Source organism: Rhinatrema bivittatum, chromosome 2 (genome assembly GCF_901001135.1).
Source record: "Rhinatrema bivittatum chromosome 2, aRhiBiv1.1, whole genome shotgun sequence".
NCBI classification, from domain to species: domain Eukaryota; kingdom Metazoa; phylum Chordata; class Amphibia; order Gymnophiona; family Rhinatrematidae; genus Rhinatrema; species Rhinatrema bivittatum.
The window spans coordinates 602,560,014-602,587,824 of NC_042616.1; positions in this window are offsets into that span (position 1 = coordinate 602,560,014).

A 27,811-nucleotide genomic window follows, 5' to 3' on the forward strand; every position below is an offset into this window, starting at 1 on the left:
ATCCGTTCATTAGTTACATATGTATTTGTTTCCCCAAAAATACCCCATCCCAACCCTTTACATTTAATTTACTACAACCCCCCACCATCCTGACTCCCCCAAGACTTGCCAAAAGTCCCTGGTGGTCCAGCAGGGTTCCTGGAGCGATCTCCTGCACTTGGGCCATCAGCTGCTGGTATTCAAAATGACGCCGATAGCCCCTGTGACATAGTAAGGGCAAAGGCTATCGGCGCCATTTTGAATACTGGCAGCCGACAGCCCGATTGCAGGAGATCACTCCAGGACTCTTGCTGGACCACCAGGGACTTTTGTCAAGTCTTGGGGGGTCAGGAGGGTGGGGGTTTATTTGTTAGTGATACATTGTATTCGTGGGGGTTCGCCACTCATTTCTTGACCTCCACGAATACAACAAATATGGCAGATACGTTGTGGATTGCCAATATGTTAAAACCGAATGCACACACCTACATTCTACTTGTTCCTGTTTTGGTAAACTGATCTTTGTTAAATTTGTTGAAATGTTTGTGTCTTGTGATGCTTATTATGTTTGTCTGCTATCCTAATACTTTATTATTTATTTGTACTACACAGATTTGAGGTCCCTCCCGATGCAGTTGTTTTGAAACATGATTCATGTTGTGGGACCATTCATTTGGACTTCCAAACAATTTAATTTGACACATTCTTGAGATTTAATAAACTGTAAATTCTAACCTCTTGGAATTCTCAAACAACCTATTATTTACCATTCCTTTTTCATATTGAGCTATTTGGTATTCCATCAATTCTCTCGGGGTTTCTATGAACCAAACCAACTCTATAAGTTTCCTTCAAGACAAGGCCAGCTCCAGTGATTTGTCGTTTCATTAGTTTCAGTGCTAATGTTGTACAATTCTGGTTGCCGCATCTCAAAAAAGATATAATTGTGATGGAGAAGGTACAGAGAAGGGTTACCAAAATGATAAGGGGAATGGAACAACTCCCCTATGAGGAAAGACTAAAGAGGTTAGGACTTTTCAGCTTGGAGAAGAGACGGCTGAGGGGGGATATGATAGAGGTGTTTAAAATCATGAGAGGTCTAGAACGGGTAGATGTGAATCGGTTATTTACTCTTTCGGATAGTAGAAAGACTAGGGGGCACTCCATGAAGTTAGCATGGGGCACATTTAAAACTAATCGGAGAAAGTTCTTTTTTACTCAACGCACAATTAAACTCTGGAATTTGTTGCCAGAGAATGTGGTTCGTGCAGTTAGTATAGCTGTGTTTAAAAAAGGATTGGATAAGTTCTTGGAGGAGAAGCCCATTACCTGCTATTAAGTTCACTTAGAGAATAGCCACTGCTATTAGCAATGGTTACATGGAATAGACTTAGTTTTTGGGTACTTGCCAGGTTCTTATGGCCTGGATTGGCCACTGTTGGAAACAGGATGCTGGGCTTGATGGACCCTTGGTCTGACCCAGTATGGCATTTTCTTATGTTCTTATGTTCTTAATAGGCTTGATTTTCAAAAGCATTTACAAGCTTAAAAATTGGTTTTACATGTGTAAATGTACTTTAGCCATGTTAAGTGGCTTTTGAAAATTGCTACAATATATGTCATTGAATTGTCAATAGGTTTTACCCACATTAATGCCCAAATTTTAAAAGGTCTTCACGCATAAAATTTGAGGGTTATGCATGTGGCTTGGCCCTGCGTGTGCCGCGCGCATTTTAAAAAGGGCCCGGCCATGCGAGTGACCCCCGATACGCGCACAAGTGCCGGGCCTGAAGAAAGGGATGAGCTGGGGGACAGGGTCTGGGGAGTGGTGGGGCAGAGGGTGGGCCAGGACAGTTCCAGGGAAGTGCACACCAGCAGCCAACCAGCCCATGGAACTTACGTCTGCTCCTTAGAGCATGTAAGTGAAAAAACAAAAACATTTAGAAAGGTTAGGAAGGGTTTAGGGGTCGGGGAGGAGAAGGGAAAAGGTAAGAAGGCCAGGTGGGGGTGTAAGGAACGGGGAAGAAGGCAAATCACGTCACTGTGCATAATTTTAGAAGTCCCCCCTGCACGCAGAAAAGCCCTCCCGCCCTCACATGCTTGTGCAGATATTAAAATCCAGCACACATGTGCGTGCAAGAATCCTATTTTATAACATGCATGCACTAACACGCGCATGTTATAAAATTGGCAGGTCCATGTGTACTCACCGGGAACCACACACAGATGGATGTGCACGCGCGCCTTTTAAAATCAACTCCTAAATGCACTTAACGTGGGTAAATGCCTTTTGAAAATTGCTTTGATAGTATTTACATTTACAAGTATAACACCATAGAAAATTCACCTGTATATAAGCAGAGCTCCTTGGTAGCACCTGATGTTATATAATCATGTTTTCTCTTCTTTTTTATCTAATGAAATAGTCCCCCCAAGTGTGATTTAATTAACATAGCTGATTGTTTCCTGGATATTTTGCTTCTTTAGTTCTATTATATGTTCCATGGCATTTCCTTTTAAACAGATTTTGAATGTATTTAAATCTTAGACTCAATATAAAGTATTTACACAAGATATTCATAAATGATCTCAAAAAGGGAGCAACAAGTAAATAGTTCAAATTTGAAGAAGACAGAAATTATTCAAAGCTGTTAAAACATAAGTGGATTGTGAGGAATTATAGGAGGATCTTGTGAGACTGGTGAAATGTGGATCTAAATGACAGATGAAATTTAATGTGGGACAAGAGCAAAATGAAGTACACAGGGAAAAAGAAATACTAAGAATGGATACAAAATGTTGGGCTTCATATTAGGGGGCAGATTTTCAAAGGTTACTAGCGTAACATACACGCGTAACCCCCGAAAAGCTGCCCCAAGCTGTCCCTGCACACTCCGAGCCTATCTTGCATAGGCTCGGCGGCGCATGCAAGCCCCAGGATGTGCGTATGTCCCGGGGCTTTGAAAAAGGGGCAGGAAGGGAGTGGGTCTGGGGGCAGGGTGGGGGTCAGGGGGCGGTCCGGGGGCGTGACCGAGGCCTCCTTTGTTGCGGCTTCGTTGCGGCTTTGTTGCGGCTGTGCTGGGGAATGGCGCGCCGGCAGCATGGCATGGCAGAATGGCGCGCCAGAGGCAGGCGTAACTTCTGCAACAAAGGTTAGGATGGGGGTTTAGGTAGGGCTGGGGAGCGGGTTAGGTAGGGGAAGGGAGGGGCTACACGCATGGCCGGGCCTTGTGCACACCATGCGCATTTTAAAATGGGCCTGGCTGCGCACATAACCCCTGTTATGCGCACAAGAGCTGGGCCTCGGCAGAGGGGTGGTCCGGTGGATGGAGAGTGGTGTCCGGGGGGCGGGGAAAGGCGGGGCTAGAGGCACCTGGTACAGCGGCCTTTTGCCACTGTGCCGGTGATCGAGCTCCGGCAGGGTGCCGGTGCGTGCAACTTGCTCCATCTCCTTTGCGAGAGCAAAAAGTAAGTAAAAAAATGGGGGGGCCTAGGATAGGGGTAGGGGGCGGATAGGATAGAGGAAGGGGAAGGGAAGTTAGTGTAGGGGATAGGGAAGTTCCCTCCCAGTCCGATCCTTAATTGGGGTGGTCTGGGGAAGCCCGACGATGCGTCTCCACGTGAATTCGCAAAAGTCTACCCCCCGTGTGCGTGCCGAACGGGATTTTATAACATACAAGTGTCCTTTTTTAAAATTTACCCTGAGACTTTTTCAGTCAAAGTTCTATAACTTAGGATTTTACCATCCTTTGTTTTTAAAGTGAAGTTTCATTTTAAGTTAACAGCAGTAGTAAAGGGGTCTGTGACATGCAAATCTCCTACTGGCTTATCTATTCAATGATATTAACACAACTAGAGGACATATATTATGTAACTATGTACGAAAAAATCTTTTATTAAATATATTCATACAGAATTTACAACCTTTCCTAATACATAGGAACACCTATCTAAGCGGTATTAATCTCTAGGGGTGTGCATTTGTTTTGAACTTAAATGAAAAACGCAACTTATTTTTTTTTTTAACTTAAAAAAATGATGAGGCGTAAACGATCGGATTTCCAACTTATTCAACATAGCTATGTTGAATACGTTGGAAATCGCGATTGTTGATCTAAATAAAAATTTAAACCCCTCACCCTCCTTAATCCCCCCCCCCCCCCAAGACTTACCAAAACTCCCCAAGCTGGCCAAAAGTTCCATGAGGGTCCCGGGAGCGGACCCGAGGGGAATCACGTGACGTCCGCGTCACTCCGTCGTGACGCCGACGTCACGTGGTCCATCGCGGTTCCGCTCCCGGAACCCTCGTTGGGCCCAAAAGGAACTTTTGGCCAGCTTGGGGGGGTCAGGAGGCCCCCCCAAGCTGGCCAAAAGTTCAGTTTGTTCAAAACGAGGGCTCCGGGAGCGAAATCCCGGTGGACCACAGTGACGGCCGCGTCATCGACGTGACGCGGCCGTCACGTGGTCCACCGGGATTTCAGCTCCCGGAGCCCTCGTTTTGAACAAACCTCGTTTTGAACAAACCGCGATGGACCATGTGACGTCGGCGTCACGACGGAGTGACGCGGACGTCACGTGATTCCCCTCGGGTCCGCTCCCGGACCCTTCGTTGGGCCCAAAAGGAACTTTTGGCCAGCTTGGGGGGGCCTCCTGACCCCCCCAAGCTGGCCAAAAGTTCAGTTTGTTCAAAACGAGGGCTCCGGGAGCGAAATCCCGGTGGACCATGTGACGGCCGCGTCATCGACGTGACGCGGCCGTCACGTGCTCCTCGCAAAACCACTGGGAGGAATGGCTTCCTGACTCCCCGCTGGACCACCAGGGAATTTTGGTAAGTTTTGGGGGGGATTAAGGAGGGTGAGGGGTTTAAATTTTTATTTAAATTTTTATTTGCACATATGGACATATACTCAACTTATGGAATTCTCCATATGTCCATATTGACCGCAAATGAGCCCCCCATTCGACTTATGGACTTATGAACATAAACTTTCGGGCTGCACATCCCTATTAATCTCTACATATAAAAACTCCATATCCATACATTACCCTTCCATTATCCATACCATAATACCGCTTAGATAGGTGTTCCTATGTATTAGGAGAGGTTGTAAATTCTGTATGAATATATTTAATAAAAGATTTTTTCGTACATAGTTACATAATATATGTCCTCTAGTTATGTTAATATCGTATGACATAGATAGAGGCGCTGCATTATTATTGTTTACCTTATCTATTCAATGGTCATTTAAACCCAGTAAGAAGTCTGGCAACCTTTTCAATCTTGCTCTGACTTCCCTGGGCTGATGGATCATGTTACATAGCTGCATTGCCTTTTTTTTTCTGCTGCAATTGACTTAAATGGTACCATGCTCTTTCTTCCCCCCTCTCCCATGGGGGAGGGTGGTCACTTACCCCCAGATCTAACCTTACGCAGGACACCACAATCCTCTGTGAAGGGGTACCAAGGCTCTCCCAGAGAAAGTCTCCAAAAATTAGTTTAAAAGAGTAAAAAGCAATTACCAGCAAGTCAGACTAACAGGCTGACCCACAAAGGGCAAAACAGGCAACTCTTCTGAAATAAGTTAGCAAAAATACACAACAGGAGACAGAGAGCTCTCGTCTTCTTGAAAAGTTAACTAAAAGCCCACATCCTAAAATGGTGCCTTGGGGTGATAAACTGCTAGAGCATTACCCGCTGCAGCTCCCACATGGGGAAGCAAAATCCAAACCTCTCTTCACAAACTCTCTGAACCTCCCCAGCTAGTTAGCACATTTCTTCTGGTAAGGAAATCAGAGGTTCCTTACCCCTGCATTGCAAATATACACGTGTACTAAAACAAAGACACATACTTTCTCTTAGGTTTTGTAGGTTTCATGGACCCTTGGCCCGAGGTGGAGGTTGACGCTATGTGAGAGGTTGGGCCCCACAGGTCCCCACTGTCAGGAGGCGAGGTTGACTGGAAACAAAGGCAACAGGACCATGGCTGTGGCCCAGGAGAGAGGAGGTGTAGAAGAACTGTCTGCATCACAGCCACGTGATCGCAGGCGCCTGCACAGCAGCAGTACTGCAGGGTGCCCCGAGGAGCGGGGACAGAGAGAGTCAATTCAAGATATCACAGTTCTGGGCAGGTCTGGAGAAAGGATATACCAGAGGAAGGATCTCCAATGCAGAAGCACACAGGGCAGGCCTCGAGGAACAGGGAGTGCGCAGACAGGACCCCTGTTGTGGTAATGCTGAGGCTGCCCTGAGGAGCAGACAGAATCTCTGGTTATAGACACTGAGACTACCCCAAGGAGTGGAGAAGCATAGAGACAGGCTCTCTGGTGTAGTAATGCTGAGGCTACCCCGAGGAGTGGGGAAGTGTAGAGGCAGGATCTCTGGTGAAGTCGCTCAGCAGTTACCCCGAGGAGCGGCGAAGCGCGGAGACAGAGTTCCAGGAATGGAAGCGCAGATCAGGCCTCTGAGGAGCGGGTACCCAGAGCCAGAGTCCACAGTCAGAGAGCAGAGATCCAAAGCAGGAACCGCAGGTCTGGAGAACAGGAACAAGTACCAGAGGAGCTCAGGGAACTCGTTGCCAAGTCAGTTAGCGTAGGCCAAAGGAGGTGCTTAACTATCTCAGGCTTGTGATGTCATCAGCTGGGGACGACCCTGGAGTTCCTGCCATTGGGCCTTTAAAGGGAGGACAGATGGTGCGTGTGTGCGCCTAAGGAGGCCTGGTGGGAGCATTGGTCTGCGTTGTCCCAGCCGCCATGTGGGACATGCAGAGCCAGGAGGAACGTGGCAGTAGCGGCTGGCCACAGCCGCAAGTTCACCAGGAGTGGAAAGCCAGGCATGACATGACGTGAGTTGGGTCGACCGCGGACGGCCACGGTTGATGTTCATAACACTTTCAGGGCAGAATCATGCAGTATTTTATAAACTGTGCAACTCCTAACCACACATTTTATAAAATACTGCTGCAACTTTAGATGCATTGACTTACAGATATATATGGATAACTTACGCAGACTATTGAAAATTACTCTTTAAATGTGCACTAAACAGTTTTAGCATAAACTTACTTCAATGAAAAAAATAAAAGAATCAAAATGAACATAAATGCCAAGGAAACAAAACAATAAACATTTACCTGCATACCCACAGGAATAAATCATTTTAGGGTAGAGCCGAGGCCTCAGGGATGTGAATAAAATCCATGTACGTATATAGGTGAATAATCCTTTGGGATGAGGCCAGAGGAGGAGCCAAGCCTAGTAATGGTACTGCATCCCGCTCATGCCAAATATTTTTTCTCATTCCTACCAGAATATGCTTTGCATCTTCCAAATCATGCTAAATAGATGAATAATATCCCATTTTACAATAATAGGTATTTTAGAAAAATTAATGTTTGGCTACTGTTTGCCTAGTGGAGGCTCATACTTTTCGGGGTAAATCAACCCCTTGGTTTTCATATTTACAAGCATCTCCCTTCTTTACAAATCCTTATACATTTCTTCTACCCCAGCATACTTCCTGGCTCGTTACGTTACAGTACTGTAAAGCAATTATCACCACTGGTAATACTTTTAATTTCTTGGAAAAAGTCTTTATTAAAAAGGAATGTTATCTCTCTGTGAGAGATGTTAGAAAATAATCCAGGAGAGACATATCAGTGGTAGACTACAATAGGCAGTTCTCCCTGGATGAATTCCATGTCAAGATTTTGTGCTGATTGCAGGTGCTGTTTCATTTATCAGCAGCAAATGTAGTTGGTTGCCAGGAAGAATAAAAACAGCTTAAAGGTCCAAATTCAGTAGGCCGATGAGTGACAAAGGTATCCAGATAACTTTAAATGGATAGCTTTAGCCAAATATTCAATGGGACATGTCTCCTGTTAAATATACTTGGCTAAGTTTTCTAGGTTAATTAATCCTTATAACTTTAAAGCTAACTGATTATTTTCCAAATATAGCCAGGTAGATTTTAACTTATCCAGCTAACTTTAGCCAAGTATAAATTTAACAGGAGACTTATCCTATAGTAGGGATGTGCAGAGGGACGCCATACATTGCATTCGGGATTCGTATTTGTCGGGGGGCAGATACATTGCATTCGGCAAGGGGGGCCCCTGATACGTACATGTGCTAATTCTTATTCGTTTCCCGGCTAAAATTGAATTAATTGCAACCACCCATCCTCCTGACCCCCCCCCCCCCCCCAAGACTTACCAAAACTCCCTGGTGGTCCAGCGGGGGTTCCGGGAGCCATCTCCTGTACTCACAGCCTCAGCTGCCGGTATTCAAAATGGCGCCGATAGTCTTTGACCTTCTATGTCACAGGGGCTACCGGTGCCATTGGTCAGCCCCGTCACATGGTAGGAGCACAAGATGGTGCCGGCCATTGGTATATATTTGGAAAATATAGCACAAGATGGCGCCAGCCATCCATTGCTCCTACCATGTGACAGGGGCTGACCAATGGCACCGGTAGCCCCTGTGACATAGTGAGGGCAAAGGCTATCGGCACCATTTTGAATACCGGCAGCCGAGGGTTTGAGTGCAGGAGATGGCTCCCAGATCCCCCGCTGGACCACAAGGGAGTTTTGCTATGTCTTGGGGGGGGGGGGGGGTTTGTTTAAATTGGCTCCTTTAGACGGCCGAATAACTCGGCAAAGATTTGTTGTATTTGTGGGGAATCGCGATACGTTTCGCTTCCCCACGAATACAACGAATATGGCCCCATACGTTGCAGATTACAAATACGTAGGAAATGAATGCACACCCCTATCCTATGGGATATTTGGCTAAAGTTATCCAGATAACTTTAAACTTAACTAGTTGTATTCCAAATATAGTTGGTTAGGTTTAAAATTAACCAACAGCAAGAGTCCAAAAATAGAGTGCACCAAATGTACAATTTGGAGTCAGACAGCCTCAAAACGTAAACAAGGTTTAAAATTATAAAAAATAAACATCTATCTCAAATCTCAAATTAATTATAAATTAGTCCTATGACCTTCATACCAGGTACAGCACTGCAAATAGATTATACAGTGAGATCTTGCAATATTGTAATCAAAGGTCCAAATATATTGGTGTTTTTATTTTTTCTTATGTTCCCGGATAGATAAAGGGGGCCCTTAGGCAGGTACTGAAAGGATTGGAGGGCTTTGTGGGGAGGGTGGCAACATGGATGGGGGGAGCAAGGAGACAATTATTTTGGGTGCATTTAGTGGGGAGGGAGAGAGAGAGAGAGACCCATGGGGGGGCCCAACCCAGCCAGTGGTCATATCTCAGTGGAGCACAAGATTTGGTGAGAGAGGAAACGGTGGTGGGGCTGCTTGGCAATAGTGATCATAATATGATCAAATTTGAATTAACGACTGGAAGGGGGACAGTATGAAAATCCCCGGCTCTCGTGCTAAACTTTCAAAACGGAAACTTTGATAAAATGAGAAAAATAGTTAGAAAAAAACTGAAAGGAGCAGCTACAAAAGTAAAAAGTGTGCAAGAGGCGTGGTCATTATTAAAAAATACCATCCTAGAAGCACAATCCAGATGTATTCCACACATTAAGACAGGTGGAAAGCAGGCAAAACAATTATCGGCATGGTTAAAAGGGGAGGTGAAAGAAGCTATTTTAGCCAAAAGATCTTCATTCAAAAATTGGAAGAAGGATCCAACAGAGGAAAATAGGAAAATGCATAAACGTTGGCAAGTTAAATGTAAGACATTGATAAGACAGGCTAAGAGAGAATTTGAAAAGAAGTTGGCTATAGAGGCAAAAACTCACAGTAAAAACTTTTTTAAATATATCCGAAGCAGAAAACCTGTGAGGGAGTCAGTTGGACCTTTAGATGATCGAGGGGTTAAAGGGGCACTTAGAGAAGATAAGGCCATCACGGAAAAATTAAATGATTTCTTTTCTTCTGTGTTTACTGAAGAGGATTTTGGGGAGGTACCCGTACTGGGGAAGGTTTTCATGGGTAATGATTCCGATGGACTGAACGAAATCACGGTGAACCTAGAAGATGTGGTAGACATGATTGATAAACTGAAGAGTAGCAAATCACCTGGACCAGATGGTATACACCCCAGAGTTCTGAAGGAACTAAAAAATGAAATTTCAGACCTATTAGTAAAAATTTGTAACCTATCATTAAAATCATCCATTGTACCTGAAGACTGGAGGACAGCTAATGTAACCCCCATATTTAAAAAGGGCTCCAGCGGAGATCCGGGAAATTACAGACCGGTTAGCCTGACTTCAGTGCCAGGAAAAATAGTGGAAAGTGTTCTAAACATCAAAATCACAGAACATATAGAAAGACATGGTTTAATGGAACAAAGTCAGCATGGCTTTACCCAAGGCAAGTCTTGCCTCACAAATCTTCACTTTTTTGAAGGAGTTAATAAACATGTGGATAAAGGTGAACCAGTAGAAGTAGTTTACTTGGATTTTCAGAAGGCTTTTGACAGTTCATCATGAGAGGCTTCTAGGAAAAGTAAAAAGTCATGGGATAGGTGGCGATGTCCTTTCGTGGATTACAAACTGGCTAAAAGACAGGAAACAGAGAGTAGGATTAAATGGACAATTTTCTCGGTGGAAGGGAGTGGGCAGTAGAGTGCCTCAGGGATCTGTATTGGGACCCTTACTTTTCAATATATTTATAAATGATCTGGAAAGAAATACGACGAGTGAGGTAATCAAATTTGCAGATGATACAAAATTGTTCAGAGGAGTTAATTCACATGCAGATTGTGATAAATTGCAGGAAGACCTTGTGAATCTGGAAAATTGGGCATCTAAATGGCAGATGAAATTTAATATGGACAAGTGCAAGGTGATGCATATAGGGAAAAATAACCCATGCTATAGTTACACAATGTTAGGTTCCATATTAGGTGCTACTACCCAAGAAAGAGATCTAGGCGTCATAGTGGATAACACATTGAAATCATCGGTTCAGTGTGCTGTGGCAGTCAAAAAAGCAAACAGAATGTTGGGAACTATTAGAAAGGGAATGGTGAATAAAACAAAAAATGTCATAATGCCTCTGTATCACTCCATGGTGAGACCGCACCTTGAATATTGTGTACAATTTTGGTCGCCGCATCTCAAAAAAGATATAATTGCGATGAAGAAGGTACAGAGAAGGGCTACCAAAATGATAAAGGGAATGGAACAGCTCCCCTTTGAGGAAAGACTAAAGAGGTTAGGACTTTTCAGCTTGGAGAAGAGATGGCTGAGGGGGGATATGATAGAGGTGTTTAAAATCATGAGAGGTCTAGAACTGGTAGATGTGAATCGTTTTTTTACTCTTTCGGATAATAGAAAGACTAGGGAGCACTCCATGAAGTTAGCATGTGGCACATTTAAAACTAATCGGAGAAAGTTCTTTTTCACTGAATGCACAATTAAACTCTGGAATTTGTTGCCAGAGGATGTGGTTAGTGCAGTTAGTATAGCTGTGTTTTAAAAAGGATTGGATAAATTCTTGAATGAGAAGTCCATTACCTGCTATTAATTAAGTTGACGTAGATAATAACCAGTGCTATTACTAGCAACGGTAACATGGAATAGACTTAGTTTTTGGGAACTTGCCAGGTTCTTATGGCCTGGATTGGCCACTTTTGGAAACAAGATGCTGGGCTTGATGGACCATTGGTCTGACCCAGTATGGCATGTTCTTATGTTCTTATGCTATATTGGGGGGTCCGAGCCAGCAGGTGGGTTTGGACTTTTGTGTAGTGGTAGTGGTAGTGGTGGGGAATCAGGCTGGAAGGACCACATTGTGGGGTAGATTTTCAAAGGGGTACGCGCATACCCCCCGAAAACCTACCCCAAACCTCTCCTGCGCGCGCCGAGCCTATTTTGCATAGGCTCGGCGGTGCGCGCAAGCCCCGGGACGCGCGTAAGTCCTGGGGCTTGCGTGGAGAGGCATACCAGGGGGCGTGGCGGGGGGCGTGGCGGTCGTGACGCCGCGTTTCGTGGGCGTGGCGCGGGTGACGTGACATTTTGGGGGTGGTGCCGCGGGTTTGGTTTCGGCCCAGGGGCGTTCTGGGGGCGTGGTCGCGCCCTCCGGAACAGCCCCCGGGTTGGGTGATGGCGCGTCAGCAGCTCGCTGGCGCGCGCAGATTTACAACTGCCTCTGGCAGGCGTAAATCCGGTGATAAAGGTAGGGGGCGGGTTTAGATAGGGTGGGGGGGGTGGGTTAGGTAGGGGAAGGGAGGGGAAGGTGAGGGGAGGGCGAAAGAAAGTTCCCTCCGAGGCCGCTCCGATTTCGGAGCGGCCTCGGAGGGAACGGAGGCAGGCTGCGCGCGCCGATCCCGGATTTTAATGGATATGTGCGGCTACGTGCATATCTATTGAAATCCCGCGTACTCTTGTTCGCGCCTGGTGCGCGAACAAAAGTACGCATTTGCGCTAAATTATAAAATCTACCCCAGCTTGTTTGTTTGTTTTTGGTTTTTGTTTTTTTTTAAATCAAAGGATATCTTTTGAAGATATATTTAGTTATCTAGCCACACAAGGCCGGTTAACTTTAGGCCTAATCGGCCATATTCAAAAGCCTATCTGCTTATGTTTATACTTATTTGGCTGACAGATAGAGCTGCAAGCATATAAACAGAGAAAGAAAAGTACATTTAAATAATTGACATATAGATAAAAAAAGGATACATATTTTTTATTATTATTGTTTATTAGCTATTATATAACTCAATCCAGTCATTTGAACAAATGAGACATATGCATACATTTATTCTTTCTTTCTCTTTCCCTCACTTTTTCTTTCTCTCTTTCTCTTTCTCTCCTTCTCCCCCTCACCTCACTCCCCCCCAGTGTTCAGGACCCCTCTGACTCAAAACCAGACTTGCACCTCATCAGGACCAGTAGTAAAGTTTCACAAGTAACATGGTGTGTATAGCCATGTTCCGCCTTTGTAAAATTTGGAGTTACAGATGTAAGTTTTGGTCCCACCCCTTTTCTGCTTCCTTATTCTTGATGCGTGTACGTCCCAGCTTCTTAAAATTCACATTGCTCGCAGGTGGCCCACATACACGTGTATGGGGCTGTTTTTATGCGAGAAATGCTTTAAAAATTTACCTCTAAGCATGCATTTCTGTCTCTGCCTGCTTTTTAAAGGGACTGCGGCAGGTAAAGCCCTGCAGTCCCTGCAGATGATGTCACTGAAGCTGCCCTATAAAAAAGTAGCTCACGAATAGCAATTTGCCTCATCAACAGGTTTCCCTTATTGAGAGTAGTTCATGTTGCTCTAGCGTCCTTGTCTTCAGTTCTTCATTTCAGCATGCTTGTCTTTGGTTGTTCAGTCCAGGGTCCTTGTTTTCTGCTCATCATTTCTTCAGTGTCTCCCTTGTTGCCCACTTGTTCTTCTCCTTACCTTCATGCCCTGCCTATCTGACCCGCCATTCCCTTCAGACAGATACCTGGTATTGACCTTGGCCTGCCTCTGGATATTTGTGACTGCTGCCTGCCACTGACCACAGTCTTTCCCCGGATATGTCTGGACTCCATCTGCATTGACCCAGCTCTTCTCGACAATTCTACCTGCCATCAGCAGAGTCCCCCACCTAAGACCTGCTGGCCCCGGTACCCAAAGACTCAACCCGAGGGGATCAAGGGCTAGTAAAGGTGAAGCTCCTGGGCTTCTGCTTCATCCGGGTCTGCCAGCCGATGGTAGGGACCTACAGGGCTCCTCCCTGCAGGTTACATCAACTTTGTCTTGGCCCAAAGGTCCATGAATGCAACATCTTGTCTTACCAATCTTTTAGAATATTTTGAAAGTATAAATTAACATGTAGATAAATGTGAGCTGGCTAATACAGTGTATTTGGATTTTCAGAAGGCATTTGATAAAGTCTCCCATGAAGGACTCCTCAGGAATTACAGTCATGAGCTAGGAGGAAGTAACTGGTTAAAAATGCCGGAAACAGAGAGTAGGACTAAATGGTCAGTTTTCCAAATGGAGAAAGGTTGCAAGTGGAGTATCACAGGGATCAAAACTGGCACCTGTGAGGTTTAACATTTTCATAAATGATCCGGAAAGGGGAATGATAAGTGAAGTGATTAGATTCGAAGGTTACATAAAATTATTCACATTTGTTAAAATAGCGGTGGGTTACGAGGAACTGCAGAAGGCCCTCGTGAATCTAATAGCCTGGACAACTGAATGGCAGATGCAATTTGATGTGGAAAAGAGCTAAGTGATGCACATAGGGAATAAAAATCCTAACTACAAGTACACAATGCTGGGTTTGTTTTGGGAGTCACTATCTAGGAAAAAGACTTTGGAGCCCTCATGGACAATACGTTGACAATACATTGAAATCCTCTACTCATTTCACAATGGCAGTCAAAAAACAAATACAATGTTAAGAATTATCCAAAAAGGAATCGAGAATAAAATAGAAAATATAATATTGCCTCTGTATCATGCCATGGTGGGTATTGTGTGCATTTCTAGTTCCCCCATTTTAAGAAAGACTTTGCAGAAGTAGAAAATGTGCAGAGGAGTGCAAGAAAAATGTTAAAGGGGATGGATTGTCCATTGTCAGAGACAGGATGCTGGGTGTCATGGACTTTGGTCTAACTCAGTATGTCAATTCTTATGTTCTTATCTCATTCTCTTCAACAATATTGCTGCCTTTTGCCTGAAGACAGGAAGAGATGAGCTGGAGTGGACAACGGCAGGCCTATAGCTGTCTTGGGCTGAATTTGCAGATTGCACAATTACACCTGCAGTTGTGCACACAGTTTTAGTATGCAAACTTTACTGCCAATGCAAGAAGTTTTGCACATAAAAAATGTGTGTGCAGCAATGTACTTCCTGTGTCATGCAAATCCTATGTTTATGATGACATTTGGAAATGTGCATTTGTTTTATTTCATCTTCAGAATGTAACAAAAGAAAAGAAGACCAATACAATTTTCTATTATTTTCCTTTCCTTTCGTTTTGAAAGAAATTCTGAAAAAAAAAGGGTTGCTGGGTCCCTTGGATGGCAGGAAGGATGCCCACTTGCCTCCTGCCTCTCCAGTGTCCTTTTAAAAATAGTGCTGGCTGGCCCTGAGATTGATGCCATAGTGATGTCAAAATGGTGCAAATCCAGAGAACCAAGATGGAAACTTCGTGAAAGGACATGGTGTTTCGATCTCCTCTCAATTTCCTTTTTGCCATATACAATTATACCGCATACCAAGTGAAAGTGTAAAGTTTGAGAGGGGCCCCCAGCTACCTCCATGGCAGATTCCATGCAGCCTAAAATCAATGACTTCCTCACCCATACTCCCATTACTCTACATGCCAGTTCCATTGCAGAGACACCTGCAGAGTGAGCGGGAACATAACTAGACACTGATTCATTTCTCAGTCTTGGAGCACAGAGAACTCGTTCTCCTCTGTGGATGTCATCAACAGGCAACACTCCGCTGCTCTATGGGCGGTTGGAGTGGCCCAAAGTAGCAGCGTCTGGAGAGGTTTTACCTTGTTTTGTAGAGAGACTTTCATTGGGCTTCTCAGATAAGGCAGTCCTTGGTTTCAATTCTTGGTACCACACTGGTGGAAAGAGATGCTGTGGTGAATTCCTGAGTCAGTTCTCAAATCCAGCAAGGGGGATAGAGGTGGCTGTAGCAAACTCCATCTTCAAGCTTCCAGCCTTGAAGTTACGGTAAATCCTATTTACTGAGTAGCATTGGAGAAACCGAGTGTTGTATCTTTAGACTCAATTTGGTCATCTCTGGTTATCTTGGAAAAATCAATCTTTTCCCTTGTGGATGTTACCTCTGATATTAATTCTCATATTCAGATAACCAAAGTTACACTTTCCTCTGAAAAGAAAGAACTGGAAGAGCTGTATAAACATGTGATTACTTTCAGAATGTCCAAGTAAATTTAATTCAAAGCAATATGGTAAATGCAAAAAAATGAGAAAATATTGAAAATTCTCTACGCTATCTCAATTTAAGAATATTACATTTCCCTGTTTTGGATTTAATATAACCAGTGGAGGTTTTCAAAAACTATATTTAAGAAGTTCTGAAATTTCCTGTTGACCACTGTACAACATTTGTGTTTATCATTACATCCATTTTTTTCCTAACCTCCTTTAATTGCATGTATCCATAGTCCTAATATAAAAGACCATGTGGTGAAAGCAGTACTACCAGCTTACCAAATGATTTAAGGGTCAGTAATGATGAGTTGCAGGTAGGTCATTTTCCCTGTCATAATTGTGTCATGTGGGTTACAATGATTTTAGGACACGTTTGGGAATATCCTGTAATTAATTTTCAAATAAAACGTAAAGTTTACACAAATTGTAAAAAGCCAAATGTAGGCTATGTGATTCCATGTAGATGTCCTGAACTTTATATTGGTAGGACAAAGAGACCTGTTAAAACTCATTTATGTGAATACCTGACATGAATGGGCAGGCTGAGATCAGGGATTATCCCTACAGGAACAGGGCCAGATTCTGGGGAAAGACCTGATTTGGTCTTCTGCCTATACCAACCACCTCCCCCGCAGGTTGAGTCCTTGGATTCTGTGGCCAGCAGGAGTTAGCCGGAATACAGAACAGGCTGGGACCTAGAACAAGGAACAGGCTGAGAGCTGGAACAAGGCACTGGCTAGGAGCTGGAACCAGGTATAGACTGGAGCCAAGGCTGGTATTGAAGGCAGGCAGAAGCTGGATACAGACAAAACTGAAGATACAGACTGGAACCAAGAACAATGCTGGGGCTGGAGACAAGGTCTGGAACAGGAGACAATGCTGGGACTGAAAACAGGCAAATGAGGGCTGGAAGTGAGGGCAAGGCCTGGACTGGAAACAGGGGATGCACAGGACAGGAATGGACAGAACAAGACAAAGGACTGGACAAGGACAGGACTAAACAAGCAACAATAAACAATAAGGCTGAAACAGAGTACAAGGCTGCTCTAGGCGAACCTAGAAGGCCCGAAGTCTGATTGGTAGGATAGGGAGGCCCAGGAAGCCACTGATCAAACCAGAAAGTCCGCAGAGCAAGGCAGGGTGGCCTGGAAGGCCTCACAGCAAAGCCTAAAGGCCTAGAAGACCGCAGAGTAAGACAGAGAGGCATGGAAGGCCACACAACATGGCAGGAAGGCCACAAGGCAAGGCAGGAGGCCGAGAGGGCCACAAGGCAGGAAAACACAGCAAGGCTGGCTAGGTCAAGGAGCCAAGGTGACTAGATGAAAAGGCAAGAAGGGAATGGACATGCTGGGTTTAGTGGGGCTGGAGATGGTACCTCATAGGATCAGCAATAAAGAGCTAGAGAGGCTGTGAAGGAGGCTCTCTGATTACCTCTACTGGCAAGGGGAGGGGACTGCGAGGCAGGCAGAATTGAGACAACATTCACTACAGTTATTTAAAAATGTCCAAGGAGCAAGATTCTATAGTAAAACCTTCTAAGTAACATCATTGTTTCGAAGAATTACAGTGGAGCAAATTGATTCAGTGACACTCTCTAAATATGGGGGGAGATATAGATGGTAGGGATGTGCATTCGTCCAGGATGGATCTGGGAGCTGAAAATCCAAAGGAATTTTTCCCAAAATTTCGAGAAAAATTCGTTTCGGGTTTAGTGCACCTCTGTGCAGCCAGGAACAAGCCCCTGCAGCATCACGTCTTGAGTGCAGGAGATCACTCCCGGACCCCTGCTGGACCACCAGGGACTTTTGGCAAGTCTTGGGGGACCCTCCTGACCTCCACAAGACTTGGCAAAAGTCCAGCAGGGGTCCAGGAGTGACCTCCTGCACTCGGGCCGTCTGCTGCCGGTATTTAAAATGGCGCCAATAGCCTTTGCCCTCACTATGTCACAGGGGCCGATGGTCGGATGGAGCACGATGGTGCCGGCCATCCATTGCTCCTACCATGTGACAGGGGCTGACCAATGGCACTGGTAGCCCCTGTGACATAGAAGGTCAAAGGCTATTGGTGCCATTTTGAATACCGGCAGCTGAGGGTGTGAGTGCAGGAAATGGCTCCTGCACCCCCCCCCCCTGGACCACCAGGGAGTTTTGGTAAGTCTTGGGGGGGTCAGGAGGGTGGGGGGTTGTACTTAATTCAATTTTAGCTGGGAAATGAATAAGAATAAACGCATGTACATATCGGGGGCCCCCCTTGCTGAATGCAACGTATCTGCCCCCCGACAAATACGAATCCTGAATGCAACGTATGGCATCCCTCTGCACATCCCTAGTGTGCTGATGCCATTATTAGTTTCTCAGTTCATTCCCAGTTCACCCAGATAAGATATAGAACTTCCAAACCAGCCTAGTGTAATAGCCTCCCTTCTCCCCTGTTAGCCCCAACCCCCAAACCCCACCAGTCTGTCTATTTTCTTTATTTTACAATTTGCATGTCATCCATAGCAGAAGTTACATGGCAGGAGACTCCGGTGAACGCCTGTCCACTTAAGTATTTACGTGCTAATTTCAAGTTCAAATCCAGGAATGCTTATGCCCCAGACCACACCCACACTCATCCCTTTTTTGAACTTTTCATTTGTGTGCTTAATAGGGATGTGAATTGTGTGATCGATCGTCTTAACGATCAATTTTTGCTGGGGGGGGGAGGGAAATCTGTTCGTCATGGTTTTGTTTTTTTTTTTTTTTTAAATCGTTAAAAATCGTAAATCGGGGGAGGGCGGGAAAACCGGCACACCAAAACAACCCTAAAACCCACCCGACCCTTTCAAACAAATCCCCCACCCTCCCGAACCCCCCCAAAATGTTTTAAATTATCTGGGGTCCAGTGGGGGGGGGGGGTCCCGGCGCGATCTCCCACTCTCGGGCCACGGCTGCATTAATAGAAATGGCGCCGGTGGCCCTTTGCCCTTACCATATGACAGGGCAACGGTAGCGCTGGCCCCATTTTGGTTCCTGTCACCCGACGTCACGAGTGCAGGAGATCGCTCCTGGACCCCCACTGGACCCCCAGGGACTTTTGGCCTGCTTGGGGGGGCCTCCTGACCCCCACAAGACTTGCCAAAAGTCCAGCGGGGGTCCGGGAGCGACCTCCTGCACGTGGGCGGTATTGCCAATATTCAAAATGGCGCCGGCACTACTTTTGCCCTCACTGACATAGTGAAGGCAAAAGTAGCGCTGGCGCCATTTTGAATATTGGCAATAAGACCCGCGTGCAGGAGGTCACTCCCAGACCCCCGCTGGACGTTTGGCAAGTCTTGTGGGGGTCAGGAGGCCCCCCCAAGCAGGCCAAAAGTCCCTGGGGGTCCAGTGGGGGTCCAGGAGCGATCTCCTGCACTCGTGACGTTGGGTGACAGGAACCAAAATGGCGCCGGCGCTACCTTTGCCCTGTCATATGGTAAGGGCAAAGGGCCACCGGCGCCATTTCTATTAACGCAGCCATGGCCCGAGAGCGGGAGATTGCGCCGGGACCCCCCCCACTGGACCTCAGGTAATTTAAAACATTGTGGGGGGGGGGGGGTCGGGAGGGTGGGGGATTTGTTTGAAAGGGTCGGGGTGGGTTTTAGGGTTGTTTTGGTGTGCCGGTTTTCCTGCCCTCCCCCCCTCCCGCGCCGGGACCCCCACACTGTACCCCAGGTAATTTAAAATATTTTGGGGGGGTTCGGGAGGGTGGGGGATTTGTTTGAAAGGGTAGGGGTGGGTTTTAGGGTTGTTTTGGTGTGCCGGTTTTCCAGCCCTCCCCCGTCCCCCGATTTATGATTTTTTGACAATAAATCAGGGGAATTGCTATTGTATCGCGGCTCTAACGATTTTTGGAGTTCTGGTACCGTGACCTGTAGTTAGGATTTTATGCAGAAAAAAACATGCTATAGAAGTAATTTTCAAAATTATTTACATACATAAATGAGCTTTTGAAACCTGCTGTTATGCGTCCCAGCCATGGTAGGCCCACGACCGAGCCTACTCATCCCAGGAATCTAGCTGCTAGCTCCGGTTCATCTTCGCTCATGGCGGTGGAAAGCCGCCTCCATCCCTGAGCACCTATAGCCGCCTCTGCCGCTTCTGACTCCTCTGCGGTTCCTCTCTGTGCCTGGCGGGTCTCCTCGCGTGGGCCATGGAGTGATGCCGCCGTACTGCTTCCTCTGGGCCCTGGCTTAGGTACATGCATGACTCACACACTCTTAAAGGGGCCGCGGTGGGAAAGTAGCCCGCGACCCCAGATGATGACATCACTGGGCCTCTGTATAAAAGGCAGGGCCCAGCCACTTGTTCCCTGCCTTGGCAACAGGTCTCCACGAATATTTGTGTGCTCGTTGCTCATTCCTGGTACCTGTTCCTTCATCATTCCTGCCTCCTGTTCCTGTTGTTCTTCCTGGTTCCTGTTCCTTTGCCTGCTCCTTGTACCCTTGGACTGATTCTCTGGTATTGACCCCTGCTTCATCTGGACTATGCTCGGCTGGATATTAACATAAGTGCTCAGCTCCGACGTCTGCACTAGTCAGCCCACAGCCTCACTCACCAGGGCTTTGCTGGCCCTACTCACTCCACCCCATTTTAATGGGGACCCTCGTCTCTGCAGAGGGTTTATTAACCAGTGCTACATGCAGTTTGCTCTGCAGCCTTCCATCTTCCAGGATGAACTGACAAAGGTAACCTTTATTCTTTCTCATTTGGAAGGCAAGGCTTTGGCATGAGCCTCTCCCTTATGGGAACGTTCGGACTCTCTTCTGCAAGAATTATCATGTTTTGTGACCATCTTCCGTCGGACCTTCGATGATCCTGGCAGGCAGGCTGTGGCCAGTACCAATCTTTTACGCTTGCGACAGGGTCAGAGATCTCGCAACGAATACACTATTGAGTTTCGGACTCTAGCCACTGAATTTGTGTGGCAAGACGATTGTCTTCCAGCCATTTACTTGGATGGTCTTTCATCCCAATTGAAAGATGAACTCATATTTATTTATTTATTTTTTTTTAATTGTTTGTATACCGCTTTTACAATTTGAAGATTAATCAAAACGGTTAACAAAAAACATACATAATCTAGAGGATCTGATCAACTTGACAGGGCGGATTGATCACCGCCTCCAGGACCGTCACTGTGAAGTTTGTACACCCCGACGTGTTGCTGTGGAGGGATCCCATTCTCCTCCATCCACAAAGTCCGCTAGTAGTGGGATTCAATCCACCATCAAATCAGAGGAACCTATGCAGCTGGGTCATAGGCGCCTTACTCCGGAGGAATGTCTTCGACAGAGGGACTCCAGCTTGTGCCTGTATTCCAGCCATCACCTTCAGACTTGTCCTATCCATCTGGGAAACTCCCGGACCTAAGTTTGGTTGGGGTCCTGAACTTGGGTACTACTACTATTCCGGCCCCTCAATTATCCTTACCAGTTACGCTATCCTGGGACTCACATTCCTTTCCAACCAAGGCTCTAGTTGACTCTGGAGCAGGTGGGAGTTTTATCCTGAAAGACCTGGTACACCTCTTAGGCATACCCACTCATGCCATTGAAGTCCCTCTGTGAATCACCTTTATCCATGGTGAACCGCTACCTGGGCAGATCTCCCAGATAACAGCACCTGTTCAGCTACTCACCCACGATCTCCATAAGGAGGAGATTGAACTTCTCATGTTGGAGAAATCTATTCATCCTATAGTCTTGGGGTTGCCATGGCTCCAGCACCACTCTCCCCAGTTTGACTTGGGAGCTCCAAAGCTCACCGAATGGAGTTCCGCTTGTTGCCAACAATGCCTGAAGAATGTGGAGCTTTCACCTCTGGTTCCTCTTGCAGTAGCCATTTCTGGTCTTCCATCTCCCTATCAGGATTTTGAGGACGTCATTTCTAAAAAGAAAGCAGATATCCTTCCACCCCTGTATAAGTTTGATTGCCCGATTGATCTGTTACTGGGCCCTCCAATACCTCTGCTGGTTATGGCGTACCCTTGTCTTCACCAACTGGGATTCGTCACACAGAGGCCCGCCTAAGTTCCGCCAGCCCCGGCATTCAAGGGCTCAACCTGCGAAGAACGTGGGCTGGTACTGGCGAAGCTCCAGTCGGTCTCCGTCTCCTAGCCTGCTCTGCCTCCCAAAGGTGAGCACTCATAGGGCTTGCCCTGCAGGTAGTGTCAACCCCACCTCGGGTCAAGGGTCTATCATCTGCACAACACCTACTATGATATATGCTACTTTTAAGTACATAACTCCTTTGAAAATTTGCTGCAAAGTGTGTTTTTTGCACATTATGGGGTAGATTTTCAAAGGGGTACGCGCGTAAGATACGTGCGTACCCCCCGAAAACCTACCCCAAACCCCCCTGCGCGCGCCGAGCCTATTTTGCATAGGCTTGGCGGTGCATGCAAGCACAGGGACGCGCGTAAGTCTCGGGGCTTGCATGGAGGCGCGTGTCGGGGGGCATGTCGGGGCGTGCCAGGAGTGACGCAGCATTTCGGGGGCGTGTCGCGAGTGACACGGCATTTCGGGGGCTGCGCCGTGGGCGTGATTTCGACCCGGGGGTGTTCTGCGGGCGTGGCCGCGGCCTCCGGACCAGACCCCGGACCGGAACATGGAGCGCAGCAGCCGGCCCGGTGCGCGCAAACTTACGCCTGCTTCCAGCAGGCGTAAGTTTGCCGACAAAGGTGGGGGGGGGTTAGATAGGGCCCGGGGGGTGGGTTAGGTAGGGGAAGGGAAGGGAAGGTGCGGGGGGGGGGGGGGGGGGTGGAAGGAAAGGTCCCTCCGAGGCCGCTCCGTTTTCGGAGCGGCCTCGGAGGGAACGGAAGCAGGCTGCGCGGCTCGGCACGCGCAGGCTGCCGATTTTGGGCAGCCTTGCGCACACCGACCCCGGATTTTAATGGATACGCATGGCTACGTGCGTATCTATTAAAATCCCACGAACTCTTGTTCGCGCCTGGTGCGCGAACAAAAGTACGCGTGTGTGCAGATTTATAAAATCTGCCCCTATGTGATTTGTGCATACAAAAATTCCTTTCTTGGTAGAAAACATTTTTTGTAAATATAAGTCATTTTATGTGAAGAAAACATGGTTTATGTTTATAAATCATTTTTTAATGCATGCTACGTATTTTCTTTATGCATATTTTTGGCTTTGTGCTTATTTTGTTATCTCTTGATGTATTAGCAAACCATTAGCTTTGTCTGTCTGAATAACATGTTTATTATACTGTAGGGGTGTGCATTCGGATTGACCGCATTAGTAAAACGCAACTCATATTTTTTTTTTACTTAAAAAATTGATTCGACATAAACGATCGGATTTCCCACATATCGAACATAGATATGTTCGATATGTGGGAAATCGCGATTGTTGAGCCAAAATAAAAATTTAAACCCCCTCACCCTCCTTAATCCCCCCCCCAGACTTACCACAACTCCCTGGTGATCGAGCGAGGAGTGAGGACGCCATTTCTGCAATCCTTGGCGAGAAGCATGTGACGTCGGCGGCACGTCGAGTGACGCCGGCGTCACGTGATTCCCGGCTCGTTCGCGCCGGACGGCTCGTTCGGCCCAAAAAGAACTTTTGGCCAGCTTGGGGGGGTCAGGAGGCCCCCCCAAGCTGGCCAAAAGTTCTTTTTGGGCCGAACGAGCCGTCCGGCGCAAACGAGCCGGGAATCACGTGGCGCCGCGTCACTCAGACGCGACGTCACGTGATTCCCGGCAAGTTCGCGCCGGACGGCTCGTTCGGCCCAAAAAGAACTTTTGGCCAGGGAATCACGTGACGCCGCGTCTGAGTGACGCGGCGCCACGTGATTCCCGGCAAGTTCGCGCCGGACGGCTCGTTCGGCCCAAAAAGAACTTTTGGCCAGCTTGAGGGGGTCAGGAGGCCCCCCCAAGCTGGCCAAAAGTTCTTTTTGGGCCGAACGAGCCGTCCGGCGCGAACTCGCCGGGAATCACGTGACGCCGCGTCACTCGACGTGCCACCGACGTCACATGCTTCTCGCCAAGGATTGCAGAAATGACGTCCTCACTCCTCGCTCGATCACCAGGGAGTTGTGGTAAGTCTGGGGGGGGGATTAAGGAGGGTGAGGGGGTTTAAATTTTTTTTTTGCACATATGTACATATACCCAACTCATTGGATTTTTTTTATGTCCATATTGGCCGCAAGTGGGACCCCCTTTCGGACATAAAAAATATGAACATAAAATTTTGCTCTGCACATCCCTATTATACTGCCACTCTGTCCCATCATCTGATATTACATAGCTCAGAGTTTCTGCATGTGTAAATCTATTTTTCCTGACTAGTTATTGTTTGAATGTTCCAGAACTTCCTATTGGATCTGTTTCTGTTTTGCTGTCTCTTTCTCTTTCTCTCTCTCATTCTATGTGTCTTTCCTCTTCCTATTGATCCCTTGACCTGTGGCATGCTAGGACTGTTTACTGCCTGGAGGAACTTTCAGTTGGAAAGAGGCTCTTGGCAAGCTAAAAGCTCATCCTGTTTCCTTCTCTACAAATTCCTAGAACCATTACTTTTTCACCTATTTCACTCTCCTATTCAACTACTTCAATTCACTAGTATTTACAGCTTCTACAACAGCTGCATTGTCTCCCTCTCACTACTGGGCTTCCAGAAATTCATAAGAGCTGAACTGGGCACTGCTGTCTGTATGGCTATTCTATATCTTGCCATTGACAGAAAGTGGTGAATTGTTTTTATCATTCTAATAAATGTTGTTTGGTAATCAAGAACTGAGTCCTCTGGTATCTGAAGTTAGGAGAAAGGTTTAACTGACTGCCAAGGCCAGTGATGGTGAATTCTAATTCTTGAGTGCCACAAACAAGCCAGGTTTTTCAGGATATCCTTAATGCATATGCATGAGATAGATTTGCATACAGTGGAGGCAGTGCATGCAAATATTTCTCATGCATATTCATTGTAGATAACCTGAAAACCTGCAGAAGAGATGGCTGATGGAAGTTATGATAGAGGTCTATAAAATAATGAGTGGAATGGAACAAGTTAATGTTAATCAGTTGTTTACTCTTTCGAAAAGTACAAAGACTAGGGGACACACAATGAAGTTACTAGGTAATACATTAAAACTAATAAGGGGAAAAATGTTATTCAATGCATAATTAAGCTCTGGAATTTGTTGCCAGAGGATGTGGTGAAAGCTATTATTGTAGCTGCATTTAAAAAAGGACAAGTTCCTAGAGGAAAAGTTCATTAACCATTATTCTTGGGATAAGCAGCTTGGAATCTATCTACTCCTTGGGATCCTGCCAGGTACTTCTGACCTGGCTTGGCCACTGTTGGAAACAGGATACTGGGCTTGATGGACCCTTGGTCTGACCCAGTATGGAAAGTCTTATGTTCTTATGATTTATAGATAAATGTAACATACTATTGTAGCAGTTTTCAAAAGCCCATTTATGCACATAGAGGTGAATTTTAAAAGTTCTATGTGCACGTTAATTAGGGGATGTGCAAAGAAGTCAGGCTCGTGTGCGGCCTCCGCAATGTGCACATCTCAAAAGTTTTCAAAAAGAGGCAGGGAATGGGTGTGGTCTGGGCAGACCATGGGCGTTTCGAGCCGTGAACTTAAGATGTGCGCATAAATACTGGAGTGACTCCGCGCGCACTGACGCGACGCCCCCTACCGCTTAACTTTACTTCTGCTATGGATGATGTATAAGATAATAAAAAGGTAAAACTAGGCAGATCTGCAGGATTTTAAGGGTCGAGGAAAACTAAGGAGCGTGAATGCTATTAAACTAGGGAAGTCTGGAGGAGCTGTCTCTTGACTGGGTGAACTAACTGTGGATGGCATGGAATAGTGTCGCTACACGCCCCTTTTTAAAATTCTCCAATTTATGCACTAGAAGCGGTACCCACTAGCATGCAGGCAGGCTATTTTATAACAGGTGTGTATGTGCACACATATGTTAGAAAATGGCCGCGACCTTGGGTGTGCACCGACATATGAGGGCAAATGTGCGCACGCATGCTGGTTTGAAAGTTTCCATCCCCAAGTGCACTTGTGAGTGTAATGGCATATATTGTAGCATTTTTCAAAAGCCCACTTACAGGCGTAAAGCGCATTTAATCATGTAAAACTGAGTTTTAAGTATGTAAATCCTTTTGAAAATGATCTCCAAAATATTTATTCATACTAATGCACAACATTAACTTTCAAAAGTTAGTTGGAGGGGGTGCAAGGCTGAAGTTCTGCCTAGGGTGCCTACTTCTTTTTCACTGGCCCTGGATGAGCTAGAAATGGGAGAGAGTCCAGGGTAATAGAAGGAAGATGCGTTCTAAGCTGAAGGAGACTTTTGATTTATATCAGGGCTCCAGGGAAGGGAGAGGGCAGGAGGGATATTGGAACTGTGGGGAGCTTTTGTTTTACCTCAGGGCTCTAGGGATGGCAGAGAGATTGAGGCTATGGGAGAGTTTATTAAATAGATCCCATGGTGTTACGGAGACAGGTAAAAGGGAGAGTGAGTGACTGAAATGGAATTATCTGATGTCGCCTTCAATCTCTGCATGCCCTTTTGGTGTCATAACTGTTTACTCACCTAGCTAACAAAAGTCAATTCATGGCCTCTATCTAGCTTTACTTTCTTTGTGAAACTGCTTTCTTCTTTTTGCAAATTTATCTCCTACTTTCACAGCTTTTCATTCCGGACTCAGATCTCTATTGCTCCGTGCATCTCTCCATCAATTATATTCCTAATATATTGGCCTGATTTGCTAATGTTTTCCCCATAGATGTAGAATGAGGAAAGAGCCTTTGTAAATCAGGCTTATAGTTTATGTACTCTCCATGGTCTATTCTCCCACATTAAATTGGCTAGCTCTGGACTCTTTATACTAAATCTAATTAGGCAAAGCATAATCTGAAGAGGTTAGGGAAAAGTAGATTTAGGGAATCACAAACTCTCGAGCTATGCAAACGTCAGTGCTAACCAATAAATGATTACATGGAAGACAAAATTCAGTATAGGATTTTGAAGTATAAGTAGGCATCTTGCATAAATTCATTTGCAATGGGCCTTTCCCTGTTAGAGCATTTATCCCTTTAGTAAATTGACCAAGCAATCCACATTTTTGTGACTGACAATCTCTTAGGGACTGATTCACTAAGCTTTTTTCCCCATAGACGCAGAATAGGAAGTCTTAGTAAATCAGTCCCTTTAATTCTTGAAACTCTTTCTTAATAAAAAGCTATATTGTCACATTCTCTTCATATTGCTTTATTCCCAACACCCCTTCTTCGTCTCTGGATTTTCATAGACAGTCTGTGAAAGGATTTCAACTAATTTAGATGGTAGCTCTGATTGCACCTTTAGCGGTGTCTCTTCTGAAGAAGCTGGCAGGTGAAACATGGCCATGTTTATAGATTATGATACGGTAATAAGCACGGTGTTGAGTTCTGCTATTGAAATATGTGATTACTGGTCTGGATTGTTTTGGACACACTTTGCTTATGACTTGCTGTATAATAAATTGCTATTCTGTCAGCACCTGGCTGAAAGATTGATGTTTACCTACCTTTATACTCACACTCCTTTTAAGACAGAACTACCTTACTTGTGTGAGGATCTCTATATCTACTCTGGGACTTGGCTAAGGATTTCAACTGAACCATTAAGGCACTTTTTAGAACTTTACTCAGGCCAAACTGATTTGAGTTTCCTTCTCCTGAACAGTCCTCTTTAGGATCTTAGTCAGAAGCAACCACTTCCAAAGTACCGTACAGGGTCTCAGGAGCTCCTTAAATGCCAATATATTTCTATTTACTTTTATTTCTATCATGGCCTTTCTCTGGCTCCCTAGATCCTGCTGTGTTCAGGTTGTAATGGAGGGAAGCAAGGATCTTTAGCAAGTGTCATAAAACTTCCAGGTGCTGCCAATG